This window comes from Pseudochaenichthys georgianus, chromosome 6, assembly GCF_902827115.2.
Source record: "Pseudochaenichthys georgianus chromosome 6, fPseGeo1.2, whole genome shotgun sequence".
NCBI lineage: Eukaryota > Metazoa > Chordata > Actinopteri > Perciformes > Channichthyidae > Pseudochaenichthys > Pseudochaenichthys georgianus.
The window spans coordinates 42,449,777-42,468,147 of record NC_047508.1 but is presented as its reverse complement, the minus strand read 5'-3'; the positions used below and the strand labels follow the sequence as shown (position 1 = coordinate 42,468,147).

The following is an 18,371-nucleotide window of genomic DNA, read 5'->3' as shown; positions in this document are numbered from 1 at the left end:
AGGAAAGGTTTACCAACATGTGTTACTCTATTTGAGTTGCCTGTCAGAGCGTCTTCTGCCAAAACATTCAGTGTTAGGGTTAGGGTAGCCCTGAGGAAACTAGGGCTGTCCCGAATACCATTTTTCGGGCTCCGGATATTCTGGAGTAATCAGCAGCGAATATTCGGCCCGCAATATATGGCTTCCTATTTTGTATGGTCATGCTTTTATTTTGAAGGAGAGTTAGCGCTGTTGACAGGAAGTTGTTGTTGCTATGGAAACAACATAGACATGGACATCTGGCAGTATCGTGCTTCCCAATTCATTCAGTGTTCAGAAGTGTCAAAATGTCGGACCAACACGTACTTTTCACGGTTATTTTGTTGACAGAGGAATCAAGAATATTGCATTAACGTCACTCAACATGACTTGTTCACTTACAGATTTGGTTTTGGTTCCAAAATCCGAAAATTAGTTAGCATTTTTGTACTTCAAAGTTCCCTCGTATCAAATTCAAAGGGTTTTTTGAATGAGATTTTGGATAGATGCTTGAATAACATCTGTGTTATCATTTCAAGTTTGGTTCTATGAAATAAAACATATCAGTAAATACGCTGTTGAATGTCCAAAGCGTCCATGTGTCTTAAAAATGTCGATGCTAACAAGTGGCCAAATGAGAAATACTAAACTTCATCACATCAAACATTAGCCTTCTTTAGCTTAGCCGTGGAGAAATGAAAGCCTGATATACTTTGTTAATAGCATTGTTAGCCATTTTCTTCAGGCAATTTCATTAATTGGTCCATAAAACAAATGCGAGATCGGTCATGAAAGGCTACAAAACCAAGACAAATCATCTTGCCTCTGACTGACGGTGCAGAGCCGCTCACCGTCAGCCTCTTTCTCTCCAGTCAGTGTGTTTGAGTCACACACACTGATTATTAGGATGCAAACCCATCACAGCTCTGAAACCCAGGTGAACGGGAGGTGCTAATTGGGTCAGTAATGGAACGATGCAGCCGCTCAATGACTGCTTTACTTAAAACAGCGCACTTCACCTGCTCTCACTGCATTGATGAGCCATTTATTCCTGAACAATGCACACCTCGCCCCACCCCCACTCCCATCGCTAAGTGCCACCCCGACGGAAAAAAGGGAAAAAAAACATCTCCTCCTGGTTGCTAGGGAACTGAAAAATAAGCGTGAGAGGAGTGTGGCCGTCGTTCGGAAAGAGGAGAAATAAGGAGAAGGATAAAAGGAGGATGACGTAGGAGCTGTAAGAAAAGCTGAGATACTCCTCAACATTTGGTGATAGTAATGAGGTACGAGTAGGGCTGCTCGATTATGGCAGAAATCATAATCTCGATTATTTGGGTCAATAATTGATATCACGATTATTAAAAACGATTATCCATTTACTTTGAAAACATCAATTTATTGGAAACAAAAATGTGTAGTATGTTTTAACAGTTGATTACCTTGAACTTTAAGTTTAATTCAATTGAAAAACCAATAAAAAAAATATATAATCTTTTTTTTTTTTTTTTATAAATAATAATTGAAAGAAAAAAAAAAATCTTTTATTTCGATTATGTTGTTTTCATAATCGTTGCAGGCCAAAATCGTAATTGCGATTAAAATTAATTGAGCAGCCCTAGGTACGAGCCAAAAAAACGATTCATTATATTCACATTTACTGTCTCCCAGCGTCAACGTCTATATTATATCCTGTCCTTGACGTATTCTAGGGATGGAATGATATTGAATTTTAAAGCAGATGACGTTAACAAATATATTTGATTGGGATATTAGTGAATATATCTACACACGAGGGCCCTGCTGTCATTCACGGTAGAGAAGTAAGAATATTGAAAGATGTGTGTACAAAACATAAGACTCACCCAATTTGGCAATTTTTTATTACATCCATCTAAATATATGTTTGTGTTTTTCACTCAAAAGGATGTTTACTTTCGATATATGATGCAAATAGTACATTTGTTTCTTAACTAAATGTAAGTCAAAGTCATTTTAAGAGTTCGTTTTTGATTGTGGGGATATCAAGAATCGTGAAATGGTTCCAATCTGCCAAAGAAAATTACTTTTGCCCTTATAGGCCTTTGTGTTTTGCTCTACCTAAACATTTCCACAGCTTAATAGATTTTAGAAAAATACCAGGATGTCATAATCATGGCTGGTTCCCCCTCAATGCTTCTGCTGTTCGAGTTGAAAACCCACCCAGCCAGAAGCATGTTTGCTGGGGGACAGATTTAGCATTTCACTGGTGGTCATTTCCTGATCTAATGAGGATGAATTTACAGCACTGAAAGCCAGCTGGTGTGAAAACATGGATTGCGTCCACCACATTCACAGAGCAGACATCAGCGGGGACTGGCAGGGCTTTTGATAAGCAGACAATCACCCCCCCCCTGTTTGTCTTTCAGAGGAACCAGACTCCGGCACAAAGGGAAGGTCGGAGAGGCTTTTGATTACCTCCACTGGGTCACAATTCAAACGCAGCAGCATCATTCACATAACTGGGTCAGGAAACGCTGCCACCACCTGGTCAACATGAGGAACTTCTGCAGAGAAGTCCACTGAAGCATGGCCACCCAATGAAATGAAATCAACCACAGTCTACTGGTCTGATACAGAGACATTTAAATATGAATGTCAAGACGATAAACCAAGAAACCCAAACTAGAAATGTGCTTTAACTTCAAGAGACTTGGAAAAAACCTTCCCATCAATGAATATCTCTTGAGACGGAAACCCGTTGGAGCGAATGCACAAAGAAATGAAGGTTGATAAGAGACAGGAGCAGTGGGTCGTCACTTCTTCTTCTTCTTCAGCAGCTCCTTTGAATGGGACTCATCTGAAGAGCTCACGCACAAAGAATGGATTCATCTGTCTTGAATCTGAACCAGGAGACGTTTGCCAAGTGTCCTGCTTCGTTACCTCGTAAATATATGGACTAAGAAGTGGAAGCAAAGAGAAAGTACTCATATGAAGAGTAGATAAGGCATTAGAATATGCAATTTCTAACATCATTTCTTTACGTTCAAACAGGTGTTTCTCCGATCCGATGAGGAAGTCTTGAGGGTGGATATGTCCTCTGCTTTGGGTCGTGTTAGTTGGAACTTAGCACATTATATTACTGTTGTTTGTGGACATTAACAAGGCAGAGAGGATCTGTTGGGCGAGGGGAGTGCACGCAGCTGCTTTTCAGTAAATCTTAAGTCAATGGAAGGTGGATTGTTGAGGAGACCGGACTTAAAGCTAAATCTAAACTAATAAAATAATACGATGGATGTTAAGGCCCGGACACACGGAGCCGATTTCGGCCGTCGATAGATGTCTGGCCGTCGATGAGCGTCCTGTCGCCCTACTCAGATTGGTGTGTCCCGCACCGTCGTGTCTTTTCGGCCGTGCCGACACCTTCCGCCGCCGATTCCACATGTTGAATCGGGAGGCTGTCGACAAAGTAAATCACTCTGATTGGCTGTTCAGCTTAGCGAATCAGTGCATGAGAAGCGAAACGGAAGTGAAGAAGGAACCCACAGACGGCTATTATTTTAAATTTTCCAGTACCGCACTAAACATGTTTTCGATAAGTCGTTATGTGAAACAGTCTGTGATGGACGAGAGTGAAAATGGAACGCACGTTATTTGTTGTTTGTTTATATCACGCAGTCGGTTCTTCTTCTCTCGGTTATCACGCAGTCTGTCTTCCGGTTGTTGCCTCTTTTGAATGACGAACACACACTACCGCCGCCTGCTGGTAAGGAGAGTTATTGCCACTCACGCATGCGCAGTGCGTACGTGCTACTTGGCCGTCGGCTGAAGTCGGCTGAAGTCGGCTGAAGTCTTTGCGGTGTGTTCCAGTGAGGCGACGCAACAGTCGGGTCCGTCGGGACGTGTTCTTTGGTGTCAGTTTGGTGTGTCGGGGCCTTTAAAGGAAAATGACTGAGGTTTTCAAGCAAGCCAAGCTGGCATGTGCACCAAAATCAACAGTCCGTGACGACGATTGCTTACACACATTCACACCAGAAAGTGTCAAGTACAACTAGTGCTTCCCTGCTGCCACGAACCACTTCCACAACTCACATTCTGATTCTCACTTCTCACACTCTCACCCGTGAAGCACATGACCCATTAAAGAAAATACTTCACTTTACCCACTGAGATACTTTCTGATACGGTACCATCTTTGGTTCGTCTCAATCTTCTATCTAAAACATATATAATTATCATATATTTTCATCACATCGTGCAGCCCTACCAGAATCTACAAAGCTGTAATTATAAACGCATCATTTGTCTAAATTCTGATGAATGCGTAAAGTAAATAGGTCAGGTGCATTGTGTCTTAGGGTTTACATATATTCAAATATGTGCAGTCAGTCCAAACTGGAGAATGTAAAGTCCATTTAAATACGGACAGATCGTTCATCAAACTGTGTCTGTACGCAAAACACCAGGACGAGGAACAGAGAGGTGAGAACACACACACCTGGCTCTCCGCCTCGTCAGATTGACTAATCTCTCTGGCCTTTCACCAACCCGTACAGAGTTTATATATACCTGTTTGTTTTCGGGTGTCCGGCACTTAGATTGAGTGTTCTGCTGCGGTGAAACAAAGGTTTTTGCTTTCATTATTAAGCCAGACCTGCTGCCAAAGTGTATTTAAACTCCTCCGCAGTTACAGAAAGAAGTGAAAGAAAGTGGAAATGGTACAAGTCAAGACAATTTAATCATCCTCGATCCTAAAAAACATTATGTCCGGCAGACAGAGAGGCTAGTTTCTGGAGTTGCAAACATTGTAAATCCCTAGTTGATGTATTAAGTTGGTGAATTTCACAAGGTATTCATTTCATTTATAAAAAACACGACACATTCAGATGACACAGAATACTAAAAATGTTCCTCTTACTGAGCTCCAGCTCCTTTTGCACACATCTCAACTTTTGACCAAGCTTTAAAAATCCTTTCAACTCTCTAAGTCTAGGAGCTTACCTTTATCTCGCTCTCAATCTGCACGACTGCTTTCCATTAAGTGAGGGGAATACATCTATCCAGGCTTTTACCTGGATTCACCTCGTGACCGTTCTTCAGCAGCACTTTCACTTTTTAAGACGGTCTCGGTTCCTCCACCTTTCCCTCACTTGGCCACAGCCTCAGATATTACTTTAGAGGGTTTTACTTAAATCACCACTTTGGGCGCATCTATGTGCAAAAGTCCAAAGGGTAATCCAGGCTTAATGATGCTGATATAGAGTGGTGCGAGAATGGGTCCAAAAGAACGGCTAGTGAGCAGTTTACCACAGGTTCCCTCGCCTCAAAGTCAGCGGTTTTCTTAAACTTATTTGACTGAAATTACGTCTTGAAGATAAGAGATTTTCAGGACTTAATCTACGACAAAACATCTCTCAGTAAATACATCCAATCGGAAATGTCCGAAGCATCTATGTGTCTTAAAAACATTGGTTGATAACAAGTTACTTAAAGGTGGGGAATGTAATTTATTTCAGAAACACTTGTTGTTATATTCCATGGAATGCTCTTAACATCCCGATAGCAATGAATACATTAAATGCTTTGACAATAAAATACATTAAAAAAATATCATCTGTGGAAGCCGTGGCGCTGTGAAAAGCTCGACCAATCATCTGAGCCGGCTAAAGTAACTGGACGGCCTACCTGCCTGTCAGCCTTCCATCGGGGCACGAACTTATCTCGTGCCCTCATTGGTGCGCGTTCGTGTGTTGGAGGAGGGGCTCTGTGAGGAAGTGGCAGATTTCTTCCGGTTTACCTACCCCACCTTTAATGAGACTACAAAACGTGATCACTCCAAATATTAGCAGCGTTTAGCTTAGCGGTGGTGAAGTCATGTGCCCAAAACCAAATGGAGAAATGAGATATGAAGCTAACTTTCACAACATACTACAAAAAGGCATCATGACTGAACCGTTATATTCTCCAAGTCAACAGGTTAACTTATTTGTGGCAGGCTGACTGACAAATTCATCATGGCTGCACCACGATATTCTCAATGTGTACGGCTGATTAAAAGCAGACAGAACGTGGATGCAAAACAGATTGTGGATTTTATTTCCCAGGCATGGCGGGGGCAGCCTGGCCCCTTCAAAGGTAGCGCAAACATGTCTGTCTGAGATCAGGTTACCAGAGCAGTTCACAGGTTCTAAATTAAGGTCCCTGACCAGTCTGATCTGGCTTAGTGGTGAATATGTGCTGCATATGTGCGTGTGTGTGTGTGTGTGCGTGCGTGCGTGCGTGCGTGCGTGCGTGCGTGCGTGCGTGCGCGTGTGTGTGTGTGTGTGTGTACTTTCTGATATGGTACAATCTTTGGTTCGTCTCAATCTTCTATCTAAAAAATATATAATTGTTTTTAATGCAACATGTCATGTCTTTGTAATAGTATATTGGAAACTGGAAAGACACAACTTTTCGTTGTCACATGTCACATATTCTCATCACATCGTGCAGCCCTACCAGAATCTACAAAGCTGTAATTATAAACGCATCATTTGTCTAAATTCTGATGAATGCGTAAAGTAAAAGGTCAGGTGCATTGTGTCTTAGGGTTTACATATATTCAAATATGTGCAGTCAGTCCAAACTGGAGAATGTAAAGTCCATTTAAATACGGACAGATCGTTCATCAAACTGTGTCTGTACGCAAAACCCCAGGACGAGGAACAGAGAGGTGAGAAAACACGTGTGTGTGTGTGTGTGTGTGTGTGTGTGTGTGTGTGTGTGTGTGTGTGTGTGTGTGTGTGTGTGTGTGTGTGGACTAGCATTACTATACTTGTGGGGACCTACATATGTTTACATAGTCACGTGTGGGGACTCGCCTCCCTTATGGGGACAAATTGGAGGTCCCCATAAGGGGGGATCATTAATTTTAGGGTGAAGACTTATCTTTATCTCGCTCTCAATCTGCACGACTGGTTTAGGATTAGTGTGTGTGTGTGTGTGTGTGTGTGTGTGTGTGTGTGTGTGTGTGTGTGTGTGTGTGTGTGTGTGTGTGTGTGTGTGTGTGTGTGTGTGTGTGCGTGCGTGCGTGCGTGCGTGCGTGCGTGCGTGCGTGCGTGCGTGCGTGCGTGCGTGTGTGATATGCAGCCAACTCACGGGGTTTGATTGTGGATTGGTCGTGTACTTTCCCAGGGTTATTTTTATATTTGTTAAAGTCTATTAATTGTTTGCAGAGCGGTGGAATTATCTTGTTCTTACTGTCGAGGCTTCAACGTCCCGGTCCTGGTCAGAAATATGTTTGCAGTAAAAAGGTTGTCAAAAGCAATTCCAGACTTCAAAGACTTTTTATTGTTGCTATGAATTCTCTGGGGGATAGGAAGCCTGGGAAAGAAGCCCGGCAGCATCTGTCTGAACCCAAACAAGTTATTATCAGTGGTCTTCAACACGGAGTCTGACGGCATTCTCCACAGACACATCAAGACACATGATATCCATTTCTTCCCTGCCAGCTCCAATGGTCCATGAGGGCTACGAGCAGCTGGTTTAGAGCCACACAATGCTCAGCAAATCCCTCTCTACGCTCTGACCTTTCGAGTCTTCTGGCTGCACATCAGAACTATGACGCCTTTTTCCATCCAAAGTCCGGAGACAATGTTTTTCGCCAACTGTGCCACAAACCACGTATTGCAAACTGTATAAGGGATCGACTTTAGTTTGACCTTGAAAGTGCAGACTCAGCATGATAAAGAAGGGACTCAAAAGAGATGACGGGGTGAGGATTTGACAGAAGGATTATCATTATTTAGGCAACACAAACTCTGAAATACAAGCATACAGGACTAGGGATGCATATTAGGGTTGCCAGAAACTGACCATGATCAAAATCGATTATTCGGCAGCCCTGGCGAATAATAATCGATTATTCGCCAGGGCTTCCTCCAAGTTTACAGTAAAACAAACTGGTGGTGTGACCAATGACCATTTACAATTATTAATACTATTACTATTATTAGCATATATATTTATATATATTTTGGTTGAAACTAAGCCAGAAAAAAAAAATATATATAAATAAAATCGATTTTTAAAAATAATATTCGATTATGGAGACTGTAGCGAATATTCGAATAATCGAATAATCGCTGGCATCCCTAGTGCATATCATTGACTTTTTTACGATACCGATAAAACTGAACGATACCGATACTCAACCGATACATATCGTGATACTTTGAAAATGTATGTGTCTCAGGACTCACTGTTCACCGGTTAGCCTTTCGTGAACACCAGAAGGCCTACGCACAGTCGCTCAGAGATGCACGGTCCCAGTACTACTCCTCCCTCATCAACAACAGTACTGGAAACTCCAAGCAACTCTTCTCCAGCATAAACCACCTCCTCAAACCCCAAGAAGCGCTTTACGATATAGTTAACATGTCAAATGAATATTAAATTCAATTGTGGGACTTCTTGGACCTTTCAGTGCTGAACACACAATGAAAGATACATTAAAAATATGAAGAAAACCGATTATGGAATATCTTTTATAACACATCGGGTGTGCCGCGTGAATAGCACATCTTGTCGATGCAAACAGACCGTTATGGCACCGTTATAATTCATGTTAAACCTGAGATTCCGGATCTGATTTCGGTACGGTATACCGTAGCCACCAGTAACCGGTATTTCGGTAATACCGGATACCGGTATGCGTGAGGACGATGGTGCAAGTCCTTCAAACATGTCTACAACTCTCCTCCACTACACCACTGTTCCCATTATATCACCTGAGTGGTTTTCCTTTTATGCAGTTCATCAATTGGTCACGAGTCTTAAGCTGCATTCACATCATACACAGTCAAACGGATCTGCGCCACGTTGCAATCGTGTTTCAACGGAGAGAGCAGTGCCGAGCGAATAGGCGAAAAACTGCTCTCAAAGTTTACATTTTCACAACTTTGGAAACCTTGCTTATTGCTGACCTTTTGACGAGCAACCAATCAGATGACAGCTGTATGCCGCACCGCAAGAAAGCAGGGGAGGTAACCATGAAAAACGAAACTTTGTGCATCATGTGAATACAGCTTTATAGATCGCTAAAGACGCACACAAACTGGTCTACTGGATAAAGTAGGGTTGTCACATTTCTGCTTTTACTTTCTATTTTATGGTCATGATTTCATCATAAAGGAAATTCCATTGTGACACTTCTGATGAAAAGGAAACTCAAAAGAACCACAGGCTGATAATTGACAAAGACAAAGTGAGGACACGTAACAATAGTAGTGTCAGAATTAAACAGACATTTTAGCCAAAAGTCACATGAAAAAGAAGTGGGAACATTACGATGATTATTCCCGGGTTTGATCAGGCTTTCCTTTTTTAAATGCTGTCTTTTAACATATCGTCTGGTCTAGGGATGGGTACCGAGCCCCGGTATTAAACGGGCCCCGGGGCGGAATTATTAAAGACCGTGGCACCGTTAAGCTCCGACGTTATCGGTCTTTTTATCGGTACAAAATATGTCATTTGTATTATTGCTACATAAACATTATATTGCAGTTTTAGTTTCGCCAACTCCGTTTCTAATATGCAAAATACGACTACAAAATGCGTCTATGATGTGTTTGGCCGTCGGCTGAAGTCTTTGCGGTGTGGCCAAGACGCAGAGACGCGAGGCGACACAACAGTCGGGGGTCCGTCTGTGTCGGTTCTTTGGTGTCAGCTTGGGGTGTCCGGGCTTTAAGTATGCCTCAATCTTCCTCCAGAAGGGCCCCACCTGTGTTGCTCTGTACCACTGTATTTTTACAGTAAATACTTGTTTTTTACAGTTCTGTAAATATTATTTATAATTTGTTTAGTTAATTTACCTTTTTTTTCTCAAAAGAACCGATAAGAGTACCGTTAAAGGACCGGATCGATAAAAGTAGTAGTACCGTTAAAACCTTAACGATACCCATCCCCAGTCTTGTCTGTTAACAGTAAATGGCTGATGAAAATAATCATGTATTCTGTTTGATCAGATTAGATCTACTTTATTGATCCCGATTAGTGAAATGGATTGTTTGTCAAAAATATCAATCAAAAAATATCAAGTTTGGCACTCAGTCCCCAGTGGAGCTCATCCAAATGATTTAACCTAGTCAACAACCAGAGAGGAAGGTATCAATTAAAAAGACACGTAACAATGACCGATGTCGATATTCAAACAACACGAAGAAGATAACTAGTTGGTTGTAGGTAAAGTAGTTTTTATCCCCAAGGTAAATCTGTGTCTATCATAAAGTTATTTCCAACTAGTGTACACAGGTAGTCTGTGGGATGCCAATAGTCGTTCTGGGAAATATAAAAAAAAACATTTACTAAATGGAAATAAGAAAAAACCACGTTGTTGGGAAGTGGGTGATAAACCGTCTTGACGGGGGAATGCTACAGTCAAACAATCATCGTGGTATAACGGGAACTAGGAAATAAAAACGGTTGTATATGGTGGTGTATGAAGAGGAAGTAGAAGTATGTAGTGAAAGTAATACTCAGTTGAATATTATCTTTTAAATTCCATCTAATATCCAAATGTAATGTGAGAGCGGTTACCTGCATGTTAGGGAAGCAAATGCTCCAACTAAACATAACCAAGGTCAAACACTCCACGGTAGGGGTGTAACGGTATCCGTATTTGTCCCGTACCGTCGCGGTTCGGCACATGCAGTCACACGGCGAATACGCCTTTTTTTTACGAGTGGGAAAAAAGTCTGTCACTCAGGGCAGTATTACACTATATATACTCCAGGGGGCGGTGTTGCGCCTAAAAGCCAGCCACCCGTAAATAACAAATGAAGAACAAGAACCAAACGAACAAAATACATGAAGAAGAAAAGTTAACAGCTACGGCGAGTTCACACAACACACAGGAGCTAGTCGACCCACCTGCTTCTTTTAAATCAGCTGTGTGGGAACATTTTGGGTTCCCTGTGGACTACAACAACGATGGGGTGCGAGTTGTGGATCGGACGAGGACGGTGTGTCGGCGTTGTTCGACAGCGGTGCGGTATGCTAGTGGTAACACGTCAAACATGCTCAGTCACATCCGAGTCAGTCTCAGTCCCCAGCGAGAGGGCTTCCTCGACGGCAGGTGACATAGTTACCGCCAACAGATCCGCCCTCACGACTGACAACGTAGACTAACTCATCTTTCTGAAGAAGAACTTGAAAATAGAGTAAAGCTTGAGTACCTTTATTCAGGCATAATGGCCTCACACACTCACAAGTTAATTACACATGTTAGACATTGCTCCTGAAGGTACAGATTTTATTTAGTTTTATATTTATCATTGTATTTATTGTATATGTTGACATCAGGAGATGTTATACAGTTCTGTACTGCCTTTTATTGATTGTGATTGAAACACTTTCTTATTATTTATTTTAATATTTTCAAGACATTCTTTTTAGTTGTTCAGCTTTTAGTTTGACATCAGCCATTATAAATAATATGGCCATCTGAGTGGTACTGTTTGTGGTTTGTTTTTAACTGTGTAATACAGTTAAAGGTGGGGTAGGTACGTTTCAGAAACCGGCTCGAGATCGCTAGAATTTGAAAATACACAACCGGAGAAAATCTGCCACTTCCTCACAGAGCCCCTCCCCCAACACACACGAACGCGCACATGACTAATGAGGGCACGAGATAAGTTTGTGCCCCGATGGAAGGCTGACAGGCAGGTAGGCCGTCCAGTTACTTTAGCCGGGCCGGCTCAGATGATTGGTCGTGTTTAGCGCCCGGCTAAACGGATTGGTTGTACTTTTTACAGTATTACGGCTTCTACAGATGAATTTTTTTTTATGGATTTTTTGTCAAAGCACTTCAGATATTCATTGCTATCGGATGTTAAGAGCATTCCATGGAATATAACAAAAAGTGTATCTCGAGCCGGTTTCTGAAACTTACCTACCCCACCTTTAATGATTCCAAATGTTAGAGTTTCTTATTTTCATACCAAAACTTGCACGACTGTTAAAAATAAATAACAGCAAAAAAAAAATTATGCATTTGGGACTTTTTTTTGCTTTTCCTTGTCGGACCGAACCCGTACCGAACCGTGACCCCCCTACTCCACGGTGTTTAAGGAATAATGTGTGTTCATCTATCGTCATCTGCATACTCATTTCACGGCATGTCAGAAGTACAGCCGGGCTCATTTGATTATGGAAATGTGCTGTTGAGTTGACAGATTTACATTTTGACTCCGCAGCTCGAACCCAGCAAGAGACAGAGACATGTCCACCTGCTTAGATACGTCATCAAGTGTGCTGCTACGATGGATGCCATTAGGTGACCAAGAAGTCAGTTATTTAGAACTATTTGAAAGAAACTGAATAAAAGATAATATTTCTATAAAAATAGGAATAACAAAAGGTTGGATAAAATGTTTTATTTCGATAAACAAAGTAAGAATATGCACATTGTACAATATAACATTTAAACGTGTACAAATTTGTATTTTACAATATGTTATAATATTATGAAGAACACGAAGGTTTTAGACGAGATTCGATTTATTAATTGATGCCAATCAGGGACATTTATTTATTTATTTTAAGATTATTTATGTCTGTTAATTAGGATATCAAAACAAAGAAGGTTCGATATTTGAGAGGTTTAAAATCCCAGTTATGCAGGGGGGGGGGAAACAATTATTATATAGACCAATCCAGAGGTATGTGGAAGGACTTAGTCAGACAATTCGGACGGCTGCAGTATTACATACATACACGCTGTACATTAACGCAGTGAGAATCAGAATCATTATATCTGTCACGTAAACCTCCATTTCCATCCATGCTTTTGGATACGACTGCTCAGACCCAGCTCGTACACACACTACCCTCCTCCACCAGAGCCTGAATGCTCTCCTGGCTTCTCTGCTCAGACCCAGCTCGTACACACACTACCCTCCTCCACCAGAGCCTGAATGCTCTCCTGGCTTCTCTGCTCAGAGCCAGCTCGTACACACACTACCCTCCTCCACCAGAGCCCGAATGCTCTCCTGCCTTCTCTGCTCAGAGCCAGCTCGTACACACACTACCCTCCTCCACCAGAGCCTGAATGCTCTCCTGGCTTCTCTGCTCAGAGCCAGCTCGTACACACACTACCCTCCTCCACCAGAGCCTGAATGCTCTCCTGCCTTCTCTGCTCAGAGCCAGCTCGTACACACACTACCCTCCTCCACCAGAGCCCGAATACTCTCCTGCCTTCTCTGCTCAGAGCCAGCTCGTACACACACTACCCTCCTCCACCAGAGCCCGAATACTCTCCTGCCTTCTCTGCTCAGACCCAGCTCGTACACACACTACCCTCCTCCACCAGAGCCTGAATGCTCTCCTGGCTTCTCTGCTCAGACCCAGCTCGTACACACACTACCCTCCTCCACCAGAGCCTGAATGCTCTCCTGGCTTCTCTGCTCAGAGCCAGCTCGTACACACACTACCCTCCTCCACCAGAGCCCGAATGCTCTCCTGCCTTCTCTGCTCAGAGCCAGCTCGTACACACACTACCCTCCTCCACCAGAGCCTGAATGCTCTCCTGGCTTCTCTGCTCAGAGCCAGCTCGTACACACACTACCCTCCTCCACCAGAGCCTGAATGCTCTCCTGCCTTCTCTGCTCAGAGCCAGCTCGTACACACACTACCCTCCTCCACCAGAGCCCGAATACTCTCCTGCCTTCTCTGCTCAGAGCCAGCTGGCTTTCTCAAAGAGCACATTCTTCCATCTGCTGCTCAGCACAGTCACAAGAGGCTCACCGCTGCTGCGAGAGAGCGTAATGCCAACTGAGCCACAGTGAGTCCCAGCGGAGGTAAACATGAGGTCCACCAGGCCAACAAGCAGTGGGTAACTTGGGATCTCAGCATTCACTCAAGTACTGTACTTAAGTACAATTGTGAAGGACTTAACATAAGTACATCACTTTATTTTCTGCTACTTCGTGCTATTCCCAACCACAGTTCAGAGGTACATGGTGTACTTCTACTCCACTACATAATACCTTCAGTTACTTCACAGATGTGGAGGAATGATGTGAAATATAATCAAGTGTTGAATCAGACTTTAGTTCCACCTGGAGTAAATCCACCAGCTACCCTGCAGTCTACAAAGTACTTCAGACTAGCTGCACCTTCACCAGCTTTGAGAACACTTTCATGATCAATCATTATAAAACATATCATATATTATTCTGAAATGGACCAATCTGCACAACGACTACTTTTACTGTCTTTCACTATATTCTGATGATAATACTTTTATACTTTTACTTGAGGAACATTTTGAATGCAGGACTTTTACTGTAAGAGAGTATTCCTACACTCTGGTACTTCTCCTTTTACTCAAGTACAAGATCTGAGTACTTCTACTTTTACTTAAGTACAAGATCTGAGTCCTTCTACTTTTACTCAAGTACAATATCTGAGTACCTCTACTTTTACTCAAGTACAATATCTGAGTACTTCTACTTTTACTCAAGTACAAGATCTGAGTACTTCTACTTTTACTCAAGTACAAGATCTGAGTACTTCTACTTTTACTCAAGTACAACATTTGAGTACTTCTACTTTTACTCAAGTACAATATCTGAGTACTTCTACTTTTACTCAAGTACAACATCTGAGTACTTCTACTTTTACTCAAGTACAACATCTGAGTACTTCTACTTTTACTCAAGTACAACATCTGAGTACTTCTACTTTTACTCAAGACTTGAGTAAAAGTAGAAGTACTCAGATCTTGTACTTGAAGTACAACATCTGAGTACTTCTTCCTCCTCTGGATCCGAGTGACATGCCTTGTTTAAAGTCTGCTGGACACGCGGACGGCTCCCCGGCAGACAGACAGCACGAAGCAGCAACACCACCGGCTGACACTGTAAACTCTGCAGTGCCAGATAAGAGATATTGACTCGTGATGGAGACCATTAAACAACAATACACTCTGCTCTCTTCAGCTTTGGTGCATCGCCAGGAAAACCGATGACATGCTCGGAATGATTGATGCCCCATTATGTAGTTGGAACTAGTCAATTAGCATGTGTGTCCATGTGTTCAAAGACTATGACACCACTGGTACATTGTACAGCACTTACGTGCAATATGTTCTGCATATATTATTATTACTACTGGCTGCTACTCATAGTTAATCCATCCATTACTGCAACAGGAACTATGTGCAATAAGAAATAATAATACTGTTATAAACCACATCTACAATGCTACACGTTTTATGTATTTGATAAATACTGCTGCTACTTACCATCTACCTGAATGTGTACTTCTAGAAATTGTAACAAATATAAATACTATGTGCATGCTTATTTTCTTCGTCTCTATCTACTTTGCTGTAACAACGTAAATGCCCCCTTTGTAGGACGAATAAAGGAATGATGAATTGTGATTCTGTTTTCCATGCATGAGGATTCCCATTTAAACTTAGCTACATGTTAGCCTCTGCCAGCTAACTGCTAGTTTAGCTTTGTAAAACAAATTTGTTTTATATAAACGTGGACACACTGTGACTCGTTAACACTACACGTGTGTGTGAGCTTACCTCGATGTGTGGGAAGTGTGTTAAATCCTTCTTGGTAGCGGGCATTTCTTCCAGCAGCAGTCCAACATGTGTGTACTTCCAGCAGCAGCAGCAGCAGCAGACTGAGTGCTGTAGACGTGTCTGGCTAGCGTTAGCTCACAGCTAGCCACCGGCTTGCTAACCTGGACAGTTACCTCCCCTCGCCTCTAGACATCGCTGTCGCTGATTTACCTGTATCGTCTTTCGGCAAATCTAACCTGGAGCAACTCAGAACTGATCATATCATTTACAATCATATGTTGGAGCTGTATAATAAATGGGAAAAGGCATACGTAAACCGTTAATGCTACTGCACAGTGAGAGGAGCGTTAGCAGGTGGTCAACTGTAATGGTCCAAACGTCGTCCTTCTGCGCATGCGTTATTCTTCTGCACATCAGGCAAATATCAAAAACATTTTAATTATATTGCCAAATGTATTTATGTCTACAGGACTATGCTTCTAAAATGTATTTTCTAAATGTAGCGTCACTTGTAGCTTAACATATTTCCCTCAAAGAGGTGAGTCACACATGGAAACACAGATTTAATATAAACTTCAAAACAGGATCGCTTTGTTGTACCATGATGAACAATAATGAAGAGTTTCAAACTAGAAAATTAATGAAAGCCAATGTGAAGTCACTCGTTTTATAACAAGAACAAGAGTCGCTTATTATTACTGTACAATTGAAGTTAAACTTAGTTCTGTCTGGTTCTTTCTCTGCCATAGTCATCACATTTCTCCTTAATAAAAAAGTAGTGTCCATTTTCATACTAACTTGAATATACATACATTTGTGTTCAAAGTGGTGACTTTAAAGGTCCCGTGACATGGCCATTTCTACTGCTCATAATTCCATTGTTGAGGTAGAATAGATTTATATTGCTCAATTTTCCAAACTCACATTTGTTTCTCAAACAGCATCTCTGTAGTATGTGTATTCACTCTCTGTCCTAAACGCCTTGTTGGAGCTCCCCAGGAAGGATTCTTGCCTAGTTTCTGAAGGAAGTGACTCGGAAGACCAAGCAAGCATCCTCGCGATTGAGAAACGGCCTGTGTGTGTGTGTGAGGAGCTCCACGGATTGGTCCATTTGGGTATGGTCACGTCACTGTACCCAGGAAGAAAAAGAGAAATCCCCAACGAGGCGTTCTGGGGCAGCAGACAGGTCTTCTCTGTGTTAGAGTTGTACTCGCTACAGGGTGTACTTTGAGGGTTTGTGACTCTGCAGACTGTTTACGTGCAGAAAAACCTTCATAACACAAGGGGACGGGGAATAACCAGAAAAGCATGACATGGGACCTTGAAGACGTTCATATCTTGAAGAAAACACCATCCTTTATCAGCAGTGTTGTCATCGTCATTTGACCCCAATCGGTTAATAAAAGACATGAAACCACACAGAGGAAGTCTTTGTTTCCCACAACATCTCATGCAGTTAGTTTTAAACTGTTCTTCTTGCTAATTGTGAACAGTCCTGACACGTGGAATTGCAAATTAGTAAATAAGTCATTATAAATCCTTTTGAGTGTAAAATAAAGTCCTTTTATTTCGGAAACTGTACTTCAAGAGCTCCCTGACTCTCATCCATCAAGTGAATATTTAAATATATATATATATACAGTTGCAAGAAAAAGTATGTGAACCCTTTGGATTCTCCACACGTAGCGTCGTGTTCCTTCCAAACAACTCAGCTCTGGTTTCATCCGTCCACAGAACATGTTGCCAGTCGTGCTGTGGGACATCCAGCTGCTCTTTTGCAAACTTCAAACGTGCAGCAATGTTTTCTCTGGACAGCAGTGGCTTCCTCCGTGGTGTCCTCCCAGGAACTCCATTCTTGTTCCGTGTTTTACGTATCGTAGATTCGTACAACAGAGATGTTAGCATGTGCCAGAGATTTCTTTAAGTCTCTAGCGGGACGGAAATGTTCGGATTTCCAAAGGGAGGTTCTGTGAATAAATGAAAAATCAAGAACCGAAATAATTGAACTATTCATATCTTAGACTGCACTGTAACTTTTAATGTTTATTTTATTAGCTTTTCTTTTTAATGACTGATTTTAAATGCCTTTGTCTGAATGTCTTTCATTTTTGTAAAGCACCTTGAATTGCCTGGTGCTGAAAGGTGCTATAGAAATAAACTTGCCTTGCCTCTCGCTGACACTCTAGGACTCTTCTTCACCTCATGGAGCATCCTGCGCAGTGCTCTCGCAGTCATCTTTACAGGACGGCCACTCCTAGGGAGAGCAGCAACAGCGCTGACCTTTCTCCATTTACAGACAACTTGTCTCACCGCGGACTGATGAGCATCAAGGCTTTAGAGATACTTCTGGAACCCTTTCCAGCTTTATGCAAGTCAAGCATTCTTCATTGCAGGTCTTCTGAGAGCTCTTTGTGCGAGGCATGGGTTAGGGTTACTTTGTCCTTTCGTAGCTTATGTTTGAAAATGTAGGAGGAAAGTGCAAACCTCACCGTTAAAGCAAATAATGAGGGGGTGTTTAACCCTTAAAATATTTAGCATGCGCACACACACACACACTTATCATCGACGGTCAGTTTCATTCTGACCGGCTGAGTCAACCCTCACTCATTAAACTGTTATTTAGTGTTTTGGCCAATCAGAAACCAGGAGGTAGATGGCACCGGCTGATAAAGTATGTCCACTGTTCCACACACACACACACACACACACACACACACACACACACACACACACACACACACACACACACACACACACACACACACACACACACACACACACACACACACACACACACACA

At 42.2% G+C, this 18,371-nt stretch overlaps 1 pseudogene; it reads right to left on the bottom strand.

Annotated features, from left to right (window-relative positions):
* Nucleotides 1-15,907, bottom strand: part of LOC117448530 (suppressor of tumorigenicity 7 protein homolog) — a 90,191-nt pseudogene extending 74,284 nt beyond the window's left edge.
* Between the last annotated feature and the right edge of the window lie 2,464 nt (nt 15,908-18,371).